Source organism: Petaurus breviceps, unplaced genomic scaffold, assembly GCF_028583685.1.
Source record: "Petaurus breviceps papuanus isolate PSGF00001 unplaced genomic scaffold, PetGlider_PUasm1.0 90804, whole genome shotgun sequence".
NCBI lineage: Eukaryota > Metazoa > Chordata > Mammalia > Diprotodontia > Petauridae > Petaurus > Petaurus breviceps.
This window is the reverse complement of record NW_027187348.1, coordinates 18,352,508-18,376,717: the sequence shown is the minus strand read 5'-3', so window position 1 is coordinate 18,376,717 and position 24,210 is coordinate 18,352,508. Positions and strand designations below refer to the sequence as shown.

Sequence of the window (24,210 nt, the reverse complement as noted above, 5' to 3'; positions counted from 1 at the left end):
TGCCCTGATGTTTTAGAACCCAAGGGCAAAATGAAAGTTGAAAGAATCCACCGATCACCTCCTGAAAATCATACCAAAAAGAAAACTCCTAAGAATGTTATAAGCAGGCTCCAAAATTCCCAGATTAAGGAGAGAATATTACAAGCAGCCAGGAAGAAACAATTTGAATATTGTGGAAAAACAATCAGGATAACCCAGGATCTGTCAGCTTCTATACTGTGGAATCGAAGGGCTTGGAATATGAAATTCCAGAGGTGAAAGGAGCTGGGATTAAAACCAATAATCACCTACCCAGAAAAACTGAGTATCATGTTTCAGGGGAAAATATGGTCATTCAGTAGAATAAAGGACTTTGAAGCATGCTTGGTGAAAAAACCACAGTTGAATAGAAAATTTGACATTCAGATACAAGAAGCAAGAGAATCACGAGAGGGTAAATGGAAAAGAAATCATAAGGAACTTACCAAAGTTGAACTCTTAACATTCCTACATGGAAAAACAATAATTGTAAGTGATGAAACTTTTCTCAGTATGAAAATAGTTGAAGAAAATGGAAATATATATATATATATACACACACATATACTTATACATATATGTCTATATATGGGGGTATATGGACATAGGAATACATACGTGAATGTGTACATGTATATGTTTACAGGTATACATAGATAGAGGGCACAGGACCAATTTAATAGGAAGGGATGATACTTAAAAGGTGAAATCAAGAGGTGAGAGAGGAATATAATGAGAGGAGATGGGGAGAAACAGAATGGGGTAAACTATCTCATATAGAAGAGGGAAGGGAAAATGGTTACAACAGAGGAGAAGAATAGGAAGGCAAAAGGGAATGGATCAACCTTACTCTTGTTGAATTGGCTTGGGGAGAGAATGAAATACACACTAAATAAGGTATCTCACCCTACAGGAGAATAGGGGGAAGGGAATGAGAGGGGCATGATGGAAGGGAGGGCATGTTCAGGGGTGGGGAAGGAAGTTGGAAGCACCCACTTTTGAAAGTGATCAAAGTAGAGAATAGAACAAATGGGAGGTGGGATAGGAGGGAGGGAAATACAGTCAGTCTTTTACAGTATTTCTACTGTGTTAATGTTTTGCATTAGCTACACATGTACAACCTATACTGAACTACTTATATTCCCTGTAAGGCTGGGTGACAAGGGAGGAAGGCAATGAATCTGGAATTCAAAGTTTTAAAATCAAATGTTTAAATATATATACATACATATATTATTATTAATACAATTTTACATGTAATTTGGAAATAAGATATACATACACTGGGGCATAGAGATCCACCATTTCATACTGGAAAAGTCAAAAGGGGTATGGGAGAAAATATGGGAGAGAGCAGATTGGAGGATATCCTGTGGGACTGCTATTTTGGGGTGGTGGGTAGGGGGAAAATGGGGAGAAAATTTGTAACTCAAAAACTGTTGGAAATGGATTATGAATGATGAAGGATTTGACATTTTGTTATGAAAGAGTTAAGAAAGGATTTCAAAATCAAAAAAGAGAGGTAGAAGAAAATCTTGGGAAAAGAAATGCCAATCATGCAAGAAATCATGAAAAAAGAGTCAATAGCTTGGTAAAGTAGTCATAAAAAGTACTGAAGAAAATAACACTAAAAAAAATGGAAGAGGCCAAATGGGAAAAGAAGCACAAGAGTTCACTGAAGACAATCTTTTTTTTTTTTTTTCTTTTTTTAGGGGAGAAGGTAGTATATTTGGGGTTAAGTGACTTGCCCAAGGTCACATGGCTAGTTTTGTGTTAAGTGTCTGAGGCTGGATTTGAACTCAGGTTCTCCTGACTCCAGGGCTGGTGCTCTATTCACTGTGCCACCTAGCTGCCACTGAATTATGCTCTCTTTAAAGAGCATAATTGACAAAATGGGGAAAAGATGCACAAAAATCACTGAGCAGAAGAATTCATTAAAAAGCAGAATTGGAAAAATGGAAAAAAGATGTATAAATATTCACTGAAGAAAAGAATTCCACAAAAATATAATTAGCCTAATAGAAAAGGAAGTACAACAGCTCACTGAAGAAAATACTTATGACCAAACTGAATTGGACAAGTGGAAGCTAATGATTCTATGAGATTTCAATACGTAATAAATTAAAGTCAAAAGGATAGAAAAATAGAAGAAAATATGAAATATTTCATTGAAAGAAATGGAAATTAGAGCAAGGTTAGATAATTTAAGAATTATAAGACTAATTGAAATCAATGATAAAAAAATAACTTAGATATCATCTTTCAAGGAATTACAAAGGAAAACTGTCCTGATATCTTGGTACCAGAGGGTAAAATAGAAATTCATAAAATCCACCAATCACCTCCTGTTAGTGATCCTGAAATGAAAATTCATTGGAATATTATAGCCAAATTCCAGAGCTTCTAGGTTAAGGACAAAATGTTTCAAGGAGCCAAAATGAAATATATCTCATATTGTATAGTCACAGTCAGGATTATGCAAGTTTTATCATCTCTATCTTAAAGGATTAGAAGGTGTTTTACAGGATATCCTAGACAGTAAAGGAGCTCAAATTACAAACAAGACTAACTTGTCCAGCAAAACTGAGTTTGGTGGATTCATCAGGAGTAAAAATGAATCTTTAATGAAGTGAAGGACTTTCAAGAATTCTTGATGAAAAGGTCTGAGCTGGATAGAAAATTTAACTTTCAAATACAAGAATCAAGAACAGAATAAAAAGCTTAACAGAAAGGAGAAATCATAAGGGATTCAATAAAGCTAACCTGTTTATATTCTTACATGGGAAGATGATACTTGTAACTCTTAAGTACTTTAATCATTATTAGGACAGTTAGAAGAAAATATACATAAACTAAAAACATGGCCATGAGTTGACTAAGAGGTGATGATCTCTAAAAATAAAAAGAAAAAAAAGACAAAAAGGTGAGGAAAGGGGGACATAATGGGAGGAAAGAGAAGATAGAAGTAGAACTGTGTAAATTATCTCCCATAAAAGTGATATGAAAGAGCTTTTTAAGGTGGAGGGGAAGATGACAATGTGTGGAGAATGATTGAAAATTACTATTAGCAAAATTGGTTAAAAGAGGGAATAAGATATACACTTAGTTGGGTATAGAAATCTATCTAACTCTACAGAGAAGTATAAGTGCAAGCTAGGTATAATTTTGTTGTTTTTCTTTCTGGAGTTCAGTTTCCCAGGCAAGTTTGACTTTTTTTCTTGGATAACTCAATCATGAATCAATCTTGTCTATTTTCTAAACCTTTGTGGAGTAGGAGAAAAGAGCTCAATTATACTTCCTGCTACTTTTCTCTCTTGGTTCTGCCTCTTATACTTAATTTTGTGTGAAAATATAATATTGAGATACCAGACTTCTCTGTATCCATATGTTGCCTCTCCCTTTTTATCATTTTAAACACAGTTTGGTGCAATGTCATTGTGTCCCACTATCATTGGGAAATATTCCTCAGGATGGGCATTTTCCTGGCTGATTGGTTGAGGTTGTCTAAAACTGTATATAGAAGATATTTGTGGTATTCTCAAAGAGCTCAATCCTGTTCATATAAAGAATGTTAGCAGTTAATCAAAGTAAGGTTAATATTGGGTCTCATTTGTTAAAATCTTAGTAATAGGTCCTAATAACATCTAAAGAAAAAGGATGACTCAGTAAGATATGAGACTTGGCAGGTCAAGTGTCTGTCTAGAACTGCTTTTTTTTGTTATTGGGTCACATTTGCAAGATGGTCATGGCAGGTGATCCACAGCGAACTATCAAAATGATCATTGCTAGAATGAATGCCAAAGGTCACAGCTCTTGTGGTAATATCATAAAAGAGATGAAGGTTAAAGCTTTTAGATTACTACTAGCTGGAAATAGCATGAAATATAACATAAGTATAGAAACAAAAGATTGTAGACCCTTGGGCAGCAAATGCACAATTAATATAACTTCCAATATCCTTGCTAATTGGCCTGTCACAGCTGGCACTGAGCAACATCATTACCCTGTGAGCATATTGCTGTCACTAGCATGTCATTCTTCTTAGTCAAATGTCATTTAGTGATTACAATTAACCATACACAGAGTGTTAGAATTAGAAGGGACCTCAGAGATCAACTGGTACAACTTCCTCATTTTACAGATGAGGAAATGAAGGGTCAGAAATAAAAGGAACTTGGAATGAGGAAGGATGTCTGTAGCTGACAGAGTTCTTGGTGACTGAGTACTAAATCAAGGGGTTTGTGACTTCACATGGGAATCCATAAATAAGCAATTATAGCTTTTTGTATGCTGAATGATGTCATATTTATGTGCTCACAAATATGTACATGAAACTTTTAAAAATATGATAAAACAATAATTCATGTAAATCATTAATAAATTTGTAGTAGCTTCTGATCACTACAAAGTTTTTCAAGAATATAGGTTCACATAATAACTGATGAGGAAGGATGTCTGTAGGGGACAGACTTCTTGGGTACTGAGTACTAAATCAAGGGCTTTGTGACTTCATTTGGGAAATCATCCTTGGCCTTGAGAAAGTTGGGAATCAGGAGAATGGTGCAAAAAAACCCAACACTAATGAAACTTAAAATCTAGTACCTTACTTAGTCTTTCTGTGTCTCATTTTCCTCATCCTTTAGAATTGGGATAATAACCCCTAATAACGTTGTTGAGAGGAACAATTGCAATCATACATGTGCAAGGATAGTTACTGGCCCTGTGATTACACTATTATGAAGAAATTCAAGAAGAGAAAATACTTAATGATGCATGATGACACCTTCTCTGTAACTTACAGACTTAGAAAATTGCTAAAGCACTGAAAGATAGAGTGACCTGCCCAGGGTCACACAGCAGGTATGAGTCAGAGGTAAGGTTTGAACTGAGTATTCCTGACTTCAAAGCTATCTCTCTATCCATTACTCTATTCAGACTCCTAGAAAAGGGAAACCTGTGCAGTAATGTAGATGAAAGTAGTTTGTAAATTATATAGTGCTATACATGTATGAAATAATGCTACAAATGACTGGAAAAAGTATATAAGTTCAGTATAGATTTTATGTAGTTCTGTTGTCTTAATCTTTCCCTTTGTAGTGTTTTTTATTGCAAACTTGAAAAAATTAACAAATATGAACATGTCCCCTACAAATAACACAAGTGCATATGAGATTGTGAATATCTAATACAATAAATTGCAATTTTAAAATATATTTTTAATTTATTATATAATTCCAATACTTTCCTGCTTGTTTGAGTCTTTTCTGAAATTCCATATTGTCTCTTTAATGTATTTTCATAATTAACTCTTTTAAGTTGAAAAGTCTTTATTTTTTAAATTTCAAATATTTAAATTAATTTCTGATTAATCTCCCTTATTCAGTTAATTTTAATATATACATATTATGTAATACATATCTACATATTCTACAAAGCAAATTCCCACATAAGATAAGTCTGGAAAGTATATTTCTTTTTGATGTTAAGCTCATTACCCTTCTGTCAGGAGGGGAAGGATATACTTCATCCCACATTATTTTGGACTTGTGCTTTATGGTTATATTAATCAAAGTTCTTAAGTCCTTCAATATATATTCTCCCTTACAATGTTGTTATCATTAAATAAATTCTTCTTCCAGTTTTTATCATTTCATTTAGAACTTTTTAGTTTCCTCTTAAATTATTAATTTCAGCATTTTATAGCACAGTACTATTACATTACATCTATATACCACAATTTGTTCAATCATTTTCCAATTGACAAACATTCACTTAATTTCCAGTTATTTGCTACTACGACAACAAGAGAAAATGCTGTTATACATAATTTTGAACCTATGAGGTCTTTTCTCCTTTCTTTATCTCTTTGGAATATTGGCCTAGTAGGGACATCACTGTTACAAAGGATATATACAACTTAATGACATTTATTTTATGTGTCTGCTTCCTACTCACCCTCCAAAATGTTTGGACAACTTTTTAGAAATTATTTTTAGCAATATGATTAGTATGAGGTGGAACCTAAGCTATATTAACATATCTCTCATTGTTCATAATTTAAAGCATTGAGAGCATGTTTATAACCTTTAACCATTTATTTATTGGAGAATGTTTTGATATATAATTATATTAATGGCTATATATCTTGTATATCTGATCTTAATTAAAGATTTTGGTGCAAAGACAAACTCTTTTCTTTTTCATTTAAACTGCATTGATTTTGTCTATAAAAATTCAAGTTCATTAAATAAAAAGAGGTTAATTTTATCTCCCATAATCCTTTCTGACAACTACAAATTCTCTCTAATGAGAAAACAGTTGATATTTTTTGTGTTACATGAATTTAACTGTTGAATTTTGATTAATATGGCCCTATATCAGTAAATGAATGCAAATTGTATTTATATTTTTATTATATAGTCCAAGAAATTAATAACATTGTAATGATATACTCTTCACTTTATCTCTGTCAATAGTGTCTTGTAGAGTTGTTTGCATAATTTCTGTCTGTGTTTTAGTGGTCCAAATTCCAAATACTTTATACATTCTATAGAAATTCTGAAAGGAAATTTTTTATTGATGTTGCTGGGTTTTTTCATTGAGGTATACTTATTTTACTGAGTCTAATATTCTCTTAACTGAAATTATTATTTCAATGATTTTTGGAGAGATTCTGTATAGTGCTATAAATAAACTATAATGTTAACTAAAAAATAATGACTATTTCTTCTTTGTATATTTCCTTAATTACTTTTTTGGTCTTATTGATATAGTTAATATTTTTGAAATTATATAAAAAATAAAGATGATACTGCACAAAACACCCTTGCTTTCACCTGAAATTACGAGAAACTACCATTGCATTTGTCAGAGAAAAATAAGAACTCTTAGTTTTAAATTGATAATTTGCTGTATGGAGGAATTATGTATTTATTCCAAAGCTTCCCAATATTTTTTAAACACTGATATAATTTTGTGATTTGCATTTCCTTTTCATTAATCTGATCTTTTATATTAATTTTTTCATAACAACCCTACATTCCTGGTATAAATCCAATGAAATTAAAATTATGAAAATTTTATTATGTCGTGTCCAAGATTTTCCTATTGATACTCTTTGGAGCTATGGATTTGTAGTTTTCTTTCTCAGGTTTTCTTTTTCATTTTAGGTATCATGACAATTAATGCCTCTAAAAAGTAATTTGATAATATCTTTTCTTTACCAAATTAAAACAAATGTAGCATTGAGATTGTTGTTTACATGTTGACAAAATTCATTTTTCAAATCCATATGGTCCTATGCTTTTCTTTTTTTCTTTTGAAGTTTCTCTAAGGTTTATACAATTTCTTTTACTGGTATGTTCTATTGGACTTTTCTATTTTTTTCTACTAATCTAGGATTTAATATATTTGCGATTATTCATCCATTTCAATTATCAGTTTTGTTGGCATATAATTTTCTTTTTTAATTAATAAATCTATTTTTTTTAGTTTTCTACATTCATTTTCACAAGATTTTGAATTCTAATTTCCCCCATCTCTCCCTTTCACCCCTCCACCATGAGATAGCATGCTTTCTGATTTACCCTTGCACTAGTCTGCCATCCCTTTTATCAAACTCCCCCCCCATTCCCTTCCCCCTTACTTTTTTGAAGGGTAAGATAGATTTCTATGCCTTGTTGCCTGTATATATTATTTCCCAGTTACATGTAAAAACAATTTTTGACATTTCTTTTTAAAACTTTGAGTTCCAAATTCTCTCCCATCTTCCCTCCCCACCCACCCTCATTGAGAAGGCAAGCAATTCTATATAGTTTATATATGTGTGGTTAATGCAAAACACTTACATAATAGTAATATTGTGAAAGACTATGTTTTCTTCCATCCTATCCTGTCCCCACTTATTCTATTTTCTCCTTTGACCCTGTTCCTTTTTATAAGTGTTTCTTCTGACTACCCCCTCCCTCAATCTGCCCTCCCTTTCATCATCCCTCCCCTTCACCTTAGAACTTTTCCCCTATAGGGTAAGATACTCCATTGAGTTTGTATGTTATTCCCTCCTTAAGCCAAATCCAGTGAGAGTAAGGTTGACTTATTCCCTCTCACCTCCCTCCCCCTTCCCCCCATTGTGAAAACTTTTTTTTACTTCTTTTATGTGAGATTACTTACCCCCATTCTATCTCTCCCTTACTCCTTCTCCCAATATATGCCTCTTTCACCCCTTAATCTTATTTTTAGATATTATCTCTTCAACTCACTGTGTGCCATCCATCTATCTATCTATCTATCTATCTATCTATCTATCTATCTATCTATCTATTTCTTCCAATTACCCTAATACTGAGAAAAGTCTCATGAGTTACAAATGTCTTCTTTTCATGTTGGTATTTGAACAGTTAAACTTTAATAAGTCCCTTATGATTTCTCTTTTCTTTTTACCTTTCCATGCTTCTCTAGATTCTTGTATTTGAAAGTCAAATTTTCTATTCAGCTCTGTACTTTTCAGCAATAATGGTTGAAAGTCCTGTATTTCATTGAATGTCCAATTTTTCCCTCTGCAGTATTATACTCATTTTTTCTGGGTAGGTGACTCTTGGTATAAATCCTACCTCCTCTAATCTCCAGAATATCATATTCCAAGTCCTTCAATCCCTTAATGTATAAACTACTAGATCTTGTGTTATCCTGATTGTGTTTGCAAAACACTTTAATTGTTTCTAATTGCTTGCAAAATTTTCTCTTTGTTCTGATAACTCTACAACAATACTACAAGGTTTCCTTTTGGGATCTCTTTCAAGAGGTGATTGGTGGTTTTATTTCAATTTCTCTTTCCCCCTCTGGTTCTAGAATATCAGGGCAATTTTCTTTGATAATTTCTTGAAAGATGATGTCTAGGCTCATTTTTTTTTATCATGACTTCTGGTACCTCAATAATTTTTAAATTATCTCTCCTGAATCTGTTTACTATGTCAATGGTTTTTCCAATGAGATATTTCTCATTGTCTTCTGTTCTTTCATTCTTTTGACTCTGTTTTATAATTTCTTGATTTCTCATACAGTCATTAGTTTTCATTTATTCCATTCTAATTTTTTTTAAGCAATCAGGGTTAAGTAACTTGCTCAAGGTTACACAGTCAGTTATTTCTGGGTGTGGTGCTGAGTATCTGAGCCTGGATTTGATCCAGGTCATCCCGACACTGAAGCCAGTGCTCTTACTTGCTGAGCCACCTGGCCTCCCCTAAGCAATTGGGGTTAAGTAGCTTGCTCAAGGTTACACGGCCCGGTTTTTCTGGGTGGGTGCTAAGTGTCTGAGCCCGGGATTCGATCTCCAGGTCATCCTAACACTGGAGCCGGTGCTCTTACTCACTGTGCTACCTGGCCACCCCTCTATTCTAATTTTTAAGAAATTATTTTCTTCAGTGAGCTTTTGGACTTCCTTCTCCATTTGGACAATGTTGCCTTTTAAGACTTCCTTCTCCTCATTAGCTTTTTGGACCTTTTTGCCATTTGGATTAGGCTATTTTTTAAAATGTTATTTTTCTTCATTATTTTTCTGGGTCTCCTTCAGCAAGCTGTTGACTCATTTTCCATGATTTTCTTGCACCACTCTCATTTCTCTTCTCAGTTTTTCCTCTACTTCTCTTACTTGATTTTCAAAATTCTCTTTGAGCTCTTCCATGGCCTGAGACCAATCCATATTTTTCTTGGAGGTTTGTTAATGTAGGAGGTTTGACTCTTGTCTTCTTTTGGTTGAAGGTTTGGTCTTTGTCACTAAAGTAAGATTCTATAGTCTGAGGGTTTTTACTGCTGTTTGTTCATCTTCCCAGTCAAATACTTGACTTTCTAACTTTTTGTCAAGGTAAAACTCTGCTTCTAGTAGGGGTGGAGATGGAGGTGAGTGTATTGTCCCTGGCTTCAGGGATTTTATATCAGAGGCTGAATTCCCCTCTCCCTGTAAGTTCAGAGCTCTGGAGGCAGCCTCTGTTGCTACTACTTCTTCTGCTGCCACCCCAGGCCTGGTGCCAGACCCCACCTGGATCACACTCCTCTTTTACCCATATCCCACAGAGTTTTCCCACTGAACTTCTATGCTGTCTTTGGCATTTATGGGTTGAAAAGTCTGGGAACTGATGCAGATGCCAGTGATTCAGTCCCCTAAGGCCTGCTCAGACCCTGTCTGTGCTCCCACAGCTCACACTGGACTATGGTCCACTCTCAACCAGGTGCCTATACACTTCCTGTAATTCTTCCAGGTTGTCTTGGGCTAGAGATTTGTTTCGGTCTATCATTTTGTTGGTTCTGAAGCTCTAGGATTTGTTTAGAGTAATTTTTACAGGTATTTGGAGGGATTTAGGGGAGAGCTCAAGCAAGTCCCTGCTTTTACTCTGTAATTTTGGCTCTTACCTCCCCCACACCCCTGCTCCAGGCATGTAATTCTTAAAGTAGCTTTCTAGTAATTATGTTTTTTTAATTATTATGAATTCTACTCTTCCTTTTTTTAAAATTGGTAATTTGATATTTTTCAACTTTTGGGGAATAGCTACTTTTTTTTTGTTCTAGAAAGGTTCCTAGTTTTATCAAGTCTTCTTTGCTCATTTTCAATTATATCTTCAATTTGAAATGTACATATATGTAGAAATTTTATGTTTGGTTAGTTTTTTAAGTATTATTTTTACTTGCATATCCAATTTATTGATTTGTTCTTTCTCGCTTGTTCATTATACTACTTAGAGATACCAGTTTAGCCCTATTACTCCCAATGACTGTTTTTGTATTCTGTCTCATCAATGTCATTTACTTTAATGAAATTACCTATTTCTATTATTTATGATTTAGCCTAATAATATTTTATTATCCATATAAAATTGACTTTTTTCTTCAGATGCCCTTTATTGAATATAATTTTTTATGTTGTTGTCAGTAAATGATGTGTTAAATATTATGCTTTTCTATTTTGGGGAGATTTTTATTCACTTGAACATGTTTTACATGTACTAGACACAGCTCAGAATTATGTATACACCCTATTTTTCATATTCACTACCTGCTAGAAGCTGATAATATCTAACTTTTCTAAATTTCTATTCAGATCATTACCTTCTTACCTTTTCTTTCTTTTTGTTGTTAGATTTACTAAAATCAGAAAAGAGGACATTGTGAACACCAGTTATTATATTTTTCCTTTCTATTACTGTAATTTGATTAAGTTTCCCTTCAAGTACTTAGATCCTATATTATTCAGTATATATAGTAAGCTTTGATATTTCATTTAGCATAATATGTCTCCCCTACTTACCTCTTTTTTACATTTATTTTTACTGTTTGGTACCCATGATTGCTGATTTTTGATATTGCATGAAGCATAATAAATTCTGCTCAAGCCCCTTTTAAAATTGTTTGATTGCTTATGTTTCAAGTTTCTATCTTATGAACAACCAATTGCTGAATTCTGCTTTCTAAATTATTTTTTATTTTGTAGGTTAGAGTGCATGCTTTTTACATTTTCAGTTGTAATTATGATGTATTGTGACATATTTTACTTTTCTTCCCTTTGTTTTTCACTTTCTCTTTACAAAGAAGTAAGGATGAAAGCAAAGCAGCCAATAATAGTAATCTATAATTGAAGTAGTCATTTTATACTTCTCTATCCTTTCTATTCAACAAGCCCAGACACCCATGTCTGATTTCTATAATTTCTTTCTACTTAATCCCCACATGATTATAACCCTTCTGAAGTTTGTTTTGCTTGTAACTATTCCTTCTCCCATCACACTCTTCTTCATTATATACCCCTTTCCCTTTTCCCGTCTTTACCTGTTTTCCTGTTGAGTTTATTTCTACACCAAATTCTGTGTATGTTTGTGGTCAACCCCTCCTTTTTTAAAATTTGGTTCAAGTAAGAATGAGATTCAAGAAATCCTGCTGTCTCTACTTCTTCCTCAAAAGATGAGTTTCTGTATTTTATTTTTCACAGTCCTATTTACATAAACTAGTAAGTTGTTCCTTCTTCCTCATTTCTTCCCTAGCATATTCCTTTTTCCTTTTTTTTTCTTCCTTTAGAACATCAAATCAAACAAAACTATGCACAGATACTGTGCTTGCTTTAGTTAACTCCACACTGGTACTGTTGGAGGGAGGGGTATTCTCATAATACACTGATGTATTTTCCTATTTGAATGTTTTAGTGTCAATGCAATATTCACAGCACCAATGGCAACTGTAAATATGCCAAAATAGTGATCAATTGTAAAATATAACAGACTCTCCATATAGAAGACATAAGCAAAAACATTTATTCAGACACCAGAAAACTAAATCCCAACACCAGGAAACCAAATCCATCATAGCAACATAGAAATTAATACAACACAATGTAGCAGAGAGCCACACAATCTTTAGCCTTCCCACAAACCAACACAAGCCTAGTTATCACAGTAGGTGGCAAACAACCAATATTTACTTACAAGTCTAGCTGTCTCCTTCAGGTGTATCCTTTCCTTCCTTTGTCTCTAACTGCTCTGACTCCCAGTTTCCTGAGGGCTCTGGTCCACCCTTCAGCAAACTCCTTTCACCACAGATTCCATGAGATTACATTCAGCCTGTTAGAAGACAGGGTATATCTTCAAAGCAGGGAAAGGCTTCAAATTCCCCTAGGTTTATGAAGAGGCAAGGAACATCTTCCATTTCCCATTACCATTACAACTGTAAGCCCCTCATCAACATTTAGCCATTCCCCAGTACTCAAAGGAGTTCATTTTTCTGGTTTTCTTTTTCTTGACTCTTTTTTACATTCTAAATTTAACTCAGCTCTGGTCTTAAAATAATTGAAATTTTATGTTATATAAAAAGTTCATCTCTCCTTCCAACCTTAGAATGTATATTTTCAGTTCTGTAGTGTAAGTTATACTTACTAATAAATCTTTATTTGCTGGAATGTCATATTCCAAAATTTTCTTTCATTTAGGTACAGTGTTGCAGAATAACATTATAGAATCATGATCGTGGTTCTTATGTACTTGCCTTCTTTCTGTCTTCTTAGAGTATTTTTCCTTTTTGATTCAGGTGCTGTGAATGTTTACTATTGCATTTCCAGTTGTCTTGATTTTGGAGTTTCAAAAGGATATTGGAGGAAGGAGAATAATACCATTCCTTGTACTCCAGTTATTTCCTACCTTATCTGATCTTCCTAAGGCTTTGAAAGGATTCCACCCTGAGGCCAAATCTATATGGACATCCATAATCTATCTAAAATCTTCCCTCAATGAATAACATACTCTACCCCTCTCATCCTATCCTCATTCCAGTGATTTCTGAACCCCCTTAGGTCAACATTCAAATCTCCATTCCATATTCTCCATTGTCCATATCCTTCTCCCCTCAATTCCCCATAACCCACCCCCAAACAATTGACCCCTTCAATTTTGCTCTCTGGAATGCCTGTTCCTTAAGCAACAAACTTAATTTCATCTTACATACTTTCCTTTATCACTCCATCCATTTTTTGGTTCTCACTGAGATTTGTGTCCTTCCTGAGGAACAGACTCCCAGGCTACCCTTTCTAGCACTGGCTCATTGATCTTTAGCCCAACTCTTTGGTCAAGTTGAAGAAGTGGTAATACTCCTTATTCAACACAGACATTTCCAGATTATCCCTCCTACCATTAGCAAATGAATTATTTCTTCTTTGAGGCTCAATCAATCAATATTTACAACACAATCAAAATTTTGATTGTCTACTGACTTTCAGGAAATACCTCTTCTTTCTTTATTTAGTTCAGTGCTTGGCTCACAATCTTTCTTTCATTTCCAGCTCCTATGTTCATAATAGTTACCTTCAACAGATATATAAACACATGCAAATGTACATATTCACACAATATTAGTTATATATACATACACATATATGTATTGTATATATGTGTATACATTTTGTTGATTTATATATATGTATTTATAGAACTATCTCCCTATAAACAAAGAATATACATGCCTATACACACATATGTACACATATATCACTTATATCTGTCTGATCTTGGTTTGCCATATCTTAGTCTTAGTTCATACCCTCTTAGATTTGTGTGGCTTAACAAAGTTTGGGGAAAAATCACATAGTAGCTCTTGCTAGGTCCACTATAAATTAATCTAGACTGGTCCTCACTGCTGCAAGGTAATCTTTTTTATGTTTCATAATTAAATCACTATTTTACTCTTCATAGGGGCTCTTTGAACAATTTCATTCCCCCTCAAACCTCCTATGGCTCCATCTACCATAATTCTCTTAGATGAGAACCTCATTTAATATGTTACTGAAAAAATTGAAGCTGTTCACAAAGATTTCCCTCTTCTCCTCTCTTCCTCATCTCATGTCACCCAGAAGCCTTCTGGTATAATTATATGATAGTCAAAGCTATACCCAGGGCTTACCACAGTTCCTGGAACATAGTAAGTGCTAAATAAATGTTCATTGATTTATTAATTGAATATTGATTATTTCTACTTCTCTTTGCCCTCTGAAGTGAATCGGTCTGGGTAATTTCTATTTATTAATTCTTAAAACATCATAAAGATTTTTTTGTTTTTAACTTGCTGTTTTTCAGGTTGTGTTTTCCAGGAAATGTATTTGTGGTACTTATATGTGGTACCTTACATTTCTTCTTTTCCCCCTAATCTTTTAAATTCATGCCAGTGTGTTTTCTTTTTCCTAGTGGAACAATAAAATTCTATTTTTCAGAGTATCAGAAACTTTGGTAAGGTTTCCTCCCTTCTATTGTAATCTATTTATTATTTCATTTTTTCCATTTTGAATAATAATTAACTTTTAAATTTCATTCTTATCTGTTGCTTAATATTTTCCAGCCACTATTATATCCCTTCTAGCCAAGTAATTTAATTTTTTTCCTCTGAGGTTAGCACAGTACCTGGGACACAGTAGACAGTTGATAAATACTTGCTGACTAACTAATTGGTTACTTTCTTCCTTTTAAATTAACCTTTGAGCTTTTATTAACCACTAGTATTTCTTCATTGTATACAGTATTTTTACTTTGGTAACTCATAATTGTTTTGTTTTTTTTAAATAAAGTTTTATTTATATCATTTTCACATCACCTATTCTTTCCCAATGTTCTTTTTTTCTTTCCTCTGAGAACTTTATCTTATAATTGCAATAGAACCCTGCCCAAAGAGGGTTGTCTTCCTGATGAAGGTTAATTCCCTGTCTGGTGAGCCTGCTTCTCAGTGTCAGCTAAGGAAGAATGGAGGGGAGTGCTGTACTACTCAGCATACCCCTGGCATTTTATGCTTGTCTACTTAAGGCTCAGTGAAGAAAAGCCTTTTTGGTTGGCTCCTGAGCCAACAAAGCATCAGTTGGCTACACTGATTTTTCTTTCCTTGTGGTGAGTAAGGCAATACCTACTCTTAAACCTCTAGGTGTGAGAGGGAGGACCAGGGCCAACAACCTGGTCCTCCATATGACTCTGGATATGTTATGTCTTTTTCTTTTTGTCTGTTTGTTTATTCTCAACTACTTTTGGGTGATGTATTAGAAATCAACTATACTGTGACCTTGTAAACTTTGAAAGATCAGGGGAGCTACAAGTGATCCAGGATCTGGAGGACATCCCAGAGTTTGTCATTCTTATCAGCAACAGCAGCAGAGTGGGGAAGCATCAGCATTGCTGTGAGGAGTGGCCTACTTGACCTAGTCCAGCAGTGGATAGACTCATCAAGGAACACCTTTTCCAGCATCATGTCCACATTCATAAATAGTCTTGCTGGGACAAATGTTTCCTGACAGTGGCTTTAAGCTGGAGACCACTCTCCTCAGAGACTGAGGTGGCAGAGCCCTCTTTGCAGAGGGGATGTTTGTATTTCTGACCAATATATCTTCTCAGCAAATATCCTTTAGCATAAGCTAAATGATATTAATTGGTTAAATGATATTGGGACATTCATCACTGGGCAATACATGGTATAGGGGAGATACTAACTGGTGAACATATTGGAACAAGGGGTTGAGCCAATAATATTAAAGACATTTCCAATTCCTCAGGGGTATCCCTATTACCCTGAGGGGGAGATAGAGCCTTCCTTCTGAGGACCAGTTTCCTGATGCCGGGGAAGGGAGTGGGAGTTGGAATAAGGATACCAAGTATATAAATGTTGTCTAACAATAAAGAAGAGGAGAAGAGTTCAACAAAATTAAGCAACACACTGGAAATACCTGACATATATGCAGTATCTACACCCACAGCCCTCCAGTTCTGCAAGGGGGTATTTTCTTCTATCCTTTCTTTGGGCTCAAGTTTGGTCATAATTTGACAATTTCCATTGTTTCATTGTTATTTCCATTTACATCCTTGATGGCTTATGCATAATTTTCCTGGTTCTGTTAACTTCACTTTACAACAGTATGTGTTTTATCATGCTCTCACCCTAGCCATCTTCACTAATCCACCACTACCCTTTCCATTTCTTCTTCTGGAAACTGAATCAAATCATTACTACCATTGCTTCTGGATAGGGCATGTCAATTAAATGTTCCCATCACCACCCTGAAGACTTCCCAGACCAAAAGCATCTTCCCTAGTCAGCCTCCTCTTTGTGTGTTATCTCTCCTTTTAGAATGTTAGCTCCTTGAAAGCAGGGACTGTCCTTTCTTTTCTGAATTTATCTCTTTAGTGCTTCATGTTATAAATGCTTAATAAGTGAGTTTTTTTTTTTACAGGTGCTTGGAGAATAGTTCATCACTGTGACCATACTCAAAGCCATTACACCATAACAAATTCTGCCAGGGTCATCTCCTTGCCACACATACCACTAGAATAGGATTTTGTCAGATCATGGAATTTTAGGCACCTAAACTGTTGCCTGAACTGATCCCTACAGTCACTCAGTGTTCTCTCCGACAGGGACAACAACTGATTGTAAGAAGCCAAATCAATAAAGGAGCAGTTCTACATTTGCACTAAGAAGACCTGGGTTCAAATTCCAGCACTGTCATTTATTACCTGCGATCTAGAGCAAATCATTGACCCTTCCCAAACCTGTTTCCTCATCTGGAAAATTAGGGGGTTGGATTAGATTACATCCATTTGAGCTCCATATCAACAAGTCTATAATTACTAATATAGCTCACAAATCTATAACATTTTACAACAAAAAGCACTTTCCTCAGAAGCCTATGAGGTAGGTAGTGCAAGTATATTATTAATTTAATGATTGAATGAAAAAGCATTCATTATATGCTTACTATGTTAATCTTGAAAGGCAAGGTGAATGATCCCTTAATTTGTGGAGGATTTTACTTTTATTCTCTTAATTGACAGGCCCTCAAATATCACATTTTGGACCTGACTTTCCCTGAATCAAAATTTTAAGCCAATAGCACAAACTTTTTGGGGAATTTAAGGAGTTTTTTAGCCTACAATCCCAGGATGATCACTGTCTCCCCCCTTCCTGAGTGAGACCTAGTTTGAGAGAAAACCCTAAGGAAACCTACTATCCAAGTGGCAATATTTTTAATTGTAAATAATTTTGTGAAATGTGTCAATGCCTTATAAAACAGGGTTTTTTATGTCTTTTGAGCTGGACATGAAAAGTCCATTTCAGTCACTCTGTTTTGCCCTGGGGCTGGAGAAGACAGAATCCTAGCTCCTTAGGCATCTGAAATGTCAGCCACCAGCAGATTTGGCAGAAGGCAAATCTCCCCAATGTAAGAATTATGTATAATTATATGTGACAATTAAAATACTTAGCTAAAACTTTCTTTCTTTTTTTTTTTGCTTTTTGGAGGGCAGAGTTAAGTGATTTGCCCAAGATCACATGGCTAGTTTTTGTGTTAAATGTCTGAGACCGGATTTGAATTCAGGCCCTCCTGATTCCCGGGCCGGTGCTCTCAGCTACAACTTCTTTACGTCTTGATATAGAAATAAATTATATGGAACAACCAACAGTAATTTGAGAAAGTCAGAAAAGCCACTGTTGCCTCCTCAGTCCTATCCTGGATTTCTTTGCTTTCTCTATTTTTCAAATTTTATTTTAACAAGCACTATAGGGTTACATAGTACTCACTCAATCTTCACAACCTTGTGAGGTAAGTAATGTAGCTATTTAATCACTCCATTTACTAGAAGAGGAGAGTGTTGCTCAAGGGAAAGGAAAGGACATGCTCAAGGTCACACAGGAAGTAGCAAACCTCAGTCTTCCTAACTAAGGAAGTTAAAACTTAGGAACTAAAGATTCTAAAACTGAAAGCTCAAGACTTCTTAACTAAGCTGTGCAGCAACATTTGAGCATAAGAAAATAGTTTAAGATCACATAATTCTGCAGTCTACTTCACATTACCCAAATATATATATATATATATAAAACAACTTATTTCGAAAGGAGATTTGGAAATGGTAGCAAGACGATTTGACAAAAAAAGGAAAAGCTCACAGCTTAATGAGGATATCAATCCACTGCTTAAGAAAATCTGTCAGGTAACATACCTGGCATTACGGTTGATTTTCATATGGTCACATTCATAACCACACATTTGCAAAAGAAAAAAAAACAGGTTGTAAGACAACTGTACAGGCTACAGAGATCTAAGAGAAACAAACTTTTCTTTCTGTGATATTTACACTGCATTTTGCACTTGACAAAATATAAACTGCAAAAATCCCCTCCCACTGAGCTAATATCAATAGTGTCTGTCTTCTTAAACTTCTCATAATGATAATCATTGGTTGTCTTTTCTTTTGGGGGGGGGGCACTTGCGATTTGGAGGAGACTTCTCAGGTTCTGGCTTCTCAGTACCTCCCACCCCGAGGGGTCGGGTTTTTGGCTCTTCTTACCCTCGGAACTGGGATGTTTGAGCTCTTCGTGATAAAATCGATTGTGCTGCACATAGTTCACAGCCATGTTGGCTGGAACAGAGGTTTCACTGTTTTTCTTTTTGTTCTGTTGCTCAGCCAGCAGACGTGCCTTGAAATCTTCTGTCGAAATGATTTTTTTTTTTTTTGCATCAATGCTAAGTCCACCTCAGGGATGCCGCTCAGCGTCTGGTGAGACAGTATCTCTCCTGTTTTCTTAGCTGACTAGACGCGGCTGCTCTCAGGAACTCACAGCAACAGTCTTCAGAAGTCTTCAACTTCACCTTTGGCTCCTCCTTTTCCACAATTCCTTTCCTCTTCTTTAGCTCATTCTCAATGTATTTCTTCAAGTCAGCTTCTTCATCCCTTCGGTTTGTTTCTGCTGAAAATGTTGTTCCTAAAATGAGGTCCACCTCTTCGTTAATCCTGTCTTTGTTTCTCTCCTTAAGTTTCTTCATGTCCACCATTCCACCAGTCTTGATCTTGAATGGATGCTCCATCAGAGTTGTCTCTTTTTGTACTTTCTCCCCAAACAGGAGGGCTACAGAACTCAACCCATTAGGTCATATCCTCAAGCTTTGAACTTCCTTGGTTTCCTCAAGTCGCAACCTGACCTCCTCAGTCCAGCTAGTCCTACTCCTACTGCAAGTCAGTGTGGCACTTGCAGAAGGTCTTGCGGGTCCGCATGGTGCCCTGGGCCTGGATTCCCCCAGAGAGTGCCATGGGAATAGACTTTCCGGCCCCAGAGCTGTTCAGGCCACTGTGGACATTGCTGCATGGGACTGTGGGAGTGACCTGAGGGGGGAGGCGGCGCCTCTGGCTCCCCTGGCCTACACTGGGCACTTCCCTTAGGGCTGCCTGTTCAGGAGCCTGCTCCGCCCGGCCCCGCCCCGCCTGGCCCCTCCCTTGTAATTCATATTTGTTGACAATTATTTTATTGACACCTTTTGTTCAGGCCAGACTCCTCTAGCACCTTTGGATAGTTTCATTAGGTCTTGTTTGTTCCTGTCTCCTCTGTGATCTTCCTGCTACTGCTACTGTAAATCTGTACTGCATAGTACACAATACTGTATTGGGACAGCTAATTGGTGCAGTGGATGGCATGTTGGGTCTGAAGTCAGAAAGACTTATGTTCCTAATTCCAAATCTGGCCTCAGACACTTTCTAGCTATGTGACCTTGGGCAAGTTATTTTAACACTGTCTGCCTCAGTTCCTCAACTGTAAAATGAACTAGAAAAGCAAATGATAAACCACTCCAGTATCTCTAACAAGAAAATCCCAAATGGGATCACAAATAATAGGACAAGATTGAAAAGACTGAACTGCTGTGGAATGCTCCACCTTGCACTTAATCCCTGGTTTATATAAATTCCATCTCAGCAGGTCTTTCTCCTTATCTTGGCATAACTCTCTTTAGATATTACTCACCTTCATTGTGTCTTTATCCTATCTAGAGAATATACTAGTCTTAGAACTCCTGCAAGGAACACACAGACACACACACACACATACACACATGCACACGCACACGCGCACACACAGACACTCCTCATTTTTTTTCCTATGATGCTGAGTGGGTCCTTCTCCTTCTCTGACCTTTAGTACAGTAAGGTAATCAGTCAGTTCCTGTCTCCATATGCAAAAAACTAATGGAGTCTGAATATGGTTCACCTTCTTTCTGACTTTTATTCCTAAATCTGGAGCTGATGCTGGTCTTAAAATCTCAAATTCAGAGCACCAGAGGACTTTAGGAATATTTGAGGGGGCACAAACTGCATTTCTTGGTATAACTTCTCAATCACATTCTACTCTCCTTCCCATTTAAAAGGTTTTGTTGACTTCTCTAACATGTCTGTCAACCTCCATTGCTGTATCTATATCTTCATGAAGTTTTCTACTGGATAGAGGAGGTTCATTGATCTATCCCAGGAGCCTCTTCAAATGTCAGCTAAGGTTTGTATGGAAAAGCTGGATTTCTTTGAGACCTTTCATTTTATAATTGTTACTTGAAGTCTGTCTTAATATTTCTGAAAGATTTTAGCAGAAGGTGCTTAATAAATGCTTGAAGATTTTGTTTTTAACTGAATTGTAACCTTACTCTGAATTAACAGTTATCATTGTTACTATTAATAATTATCATAAACAATAATTATCATAAACAATAGCATCAGTCATGAGTAGGTAGGTAGTGCAGTCGATAAAGAGATGAACTTGGAATATGGCAGACAAGTTCAAATGCTGCCTCAGACACTTGCTAAATTTGTGATTGGACTAGTTTTATTATCACTTTTATTCTCTGGGCTCAAAACATGAGGTGATTAGACTAAGTAGCATCTTAGCTTTACTCTAGCTCTAAATATGTTCTCTTGTGAACTTATGAACAGGGCAGTCTCTAGGAATTAAGCAAGTTTATGATCAGAGAATTTGAAGCAAAAAGGGATTTAAAAATCTTCCATCTCATCCTTCTCATTTTACAGAAATTGAAACTGAGGCTCAGAATGAAGTGACTTTTTTCAAAATCAATAGATAATAAAAAGCAGAGCCAAGATTCCAGCTAAGATTTTCTAATTACTTTTCTTTGATACTCTTATCAAAGCTTGTGATAGGGGAAATGTATTATTTCACCCATTTTAAAAGTAAAGAACTGAAGCTTAGAAATATGAAGTGACTTACTCATAGCTACTAAATGAAGATATATGACAACTCAGATTTTAAGATTCTTCCTATTATGGCACCTATCAAATTATACCTTGCATGTCAATTTGTGTGTATGTGTACATATTTCATACTCTTATTCCCCTGAGACTAGGAACCATGGGATATTCATCTTTGAAGTTTATCCAGTCCCTATTATACTCATGGTACATAGCATGTCCAAGAGACATATTTATTGGCTATACCATTAATTGGCTCATGAAAAAGATGTCTCATCTTACTGGGTAGCAGTTTATCCCTAAAATATGAGATTAGATCAGGTGATTTTGAGAGTTTTTTCAGGCCCAACATCCCATGATTCTGTGATGTATTAGTTTCAGAACTGTGATTAGAACCCAGATCTGATGATTTTCACTTTAGTACTTCTCCCATTATCATAGGCTATCTCCTTTTAGGAATTCAGTAGACAAGATTACATGGAGGAAGTCCTTGTTAATATTCAGAAATTATGAAGTAAAGCTATTAGGATAGTAAGTCACTCTTCCATTTAGCAATAATGACCCACTGATGTAGTAAAGCCTAATTTCCCAATAACAATGTTAGCTTTAGTCCTTACCCCTGGATCTCAAAATGTTTTCTCTATATCAGGAGTGACCTTGGCAAAATGGCTAAGTATGCTGATTACTGCTTCTACTCTCAGCCTCTCCTTTTGTGTGCATTCCCAAAGGACCTTAATTTCTCTCCCAACTGATTTTAAAGGACAACGTACATATACATATATGCATATATATACATACATGTATATATATATATACATACATGTATATATATATATGTACATAGTGGAAAGAGGACAGGAACTGAGACTTATGTTTGAATCCTGCTTCTCACAATAACTAGCCATGGGGTCATGGGCAAGAAAATCAATCTTTCTGCATCTCAGTTTCCTCATCTATAAAATGGAGCTTGTTGTATCTAAGTCCCAAGCATAGAATACAGAGGTAAAACTAAGAATAAGTAGTAGTAGAAGTAATAATTGTTGTTATTGTCATCTTATTAGTAGTAGCAACTCTCTCACATGATTATTATGAGGATAAAATGACCCAATGTATATAAATCTTTTGGAAAATCAATGATTAATCTAAATATATTAGTAATGAGGATGATTATACTGATGATTAAGAAATCTCTTTCTCATAACTCCTCTAACCCTATCAACAATCTACCTGGTTCAAATTTCCCAGTTAGAAATTGTAAATTGCCTAACATGGACAAACATAAAGGTAACTTCATTAAATTTCAGTTCCCCTGACCCTGTACAAGTAATTTAAAAAGATAACAACAAAAACTACCATTTATATAGTGTTTTAAAGTTAGTAAAATGCTTTACATATCTCATCTCATTTGATCATTACAAAAATCCTGGGATGTAAGTGCTATTATTATCCCTATTTTATGGTTAAGGAAACTGAGGCAGGCAGAGGTTTACTTACCCAAGGTCACACAACAAATAAGTGTCTAAGGCTGAATTTCAGGGTAGATCTTGTTGACTCCAAGACCAACACTTGATCATCACAGGTACACTGGTATTGCCTACCAGGGCTGGGAAACCTATGGCCTCCAGGCCACAATTCAACCTCTTGGTCCTCAAGAGAAGTCATTTGACTGAATCCAAACTCCAAAGAACATATCCTTTTGATTAAGGGGATATGTTCTGTGAACTTTGTGTTCAGTCAAAGGGTTATACCTAAAGACTTAGAGGGCCACATGTGGCCTCAAGGCCTCAGGTTCCCACTCCTGGACCCTAATCTAAAATATTTGTATTCTTTTGGTAGGGAAGTTATGTCACTTTTAAAAGATTATTAATGCCTGGTGATGGAGGCATTTGTCATGGTTCTCATCTGTTGAACATTAAATTTCATAGATATCTTCATAAGACTGTGAGCTCCTTAAGAGTAGAGATTGGAATTTGCTTTTGTCTCCCCAGCACTTAGCCTACCTAGTTCCTGGCTTATAGCAGGTACTTAATAAATGTTTATGGAATGACTCACTCTAATTTTATTTTCTAAAATAATTTCTCCTTTTCTTTTTAATCTCTCCTTCTTTCTCCTAGTTTACCTTTCTAATTTTTCCTCCGGAGATAAAGAAGTGAAAAAGAAAGAAGAGAGACAGAAAAATAAGCAGACCAAAAAAGGGACCTTATCAGGGTGGGGAATGGGCCTTGGTGGATGTGATAGGGAATAACAAATCAGAAACCTGGCTTTCTCCCAATCAAAGCACATTCTTTTTTGAGAGCTCCCATTGGGAATTAAAGCAATAGAAATGGATAAATCCCAAACCCACAATCTTTTCTCATTAGTTTAGCCAAAAAATCTGCCCTTTCAAAGTATTTCTTCTTCCTTCTTTCCTTCCACTACTTTCTCACACAATGCATAAATAACAAAGTTAAAAAGTTCAAACTTTTTTTGGGGGGGGAGGAACTTTTGTTGTATTTTATTTTTTCTCAAGTTTCATCATTTCTTTTTGATTGCAAGAAATTGTAGGATAGTATACTACTTTATTTGTGAATAATGTAGTATTTGTTTCTTTTATTTTTTAAATATACTTTTTGAATTAACTTTATTAGGGGTGGTCTGACTAGTTATTAAGTTTGTGTTTTGTCCCTATAAATCTTTC

At 35.4% G+C, this 24,210-nt stretch overlaps 1 pseudogene; it reads right to left on the bottom strand.

The window, feature by feature from the left end:
* LOC138147667 (splicing factor C9orf78-like) overlaps nucleotides 1-24,210 on the bottom strand; it is a 37,644-nt pseudogene that overhangs the window by 5,632 nt on the left and 7,802 nt on the right.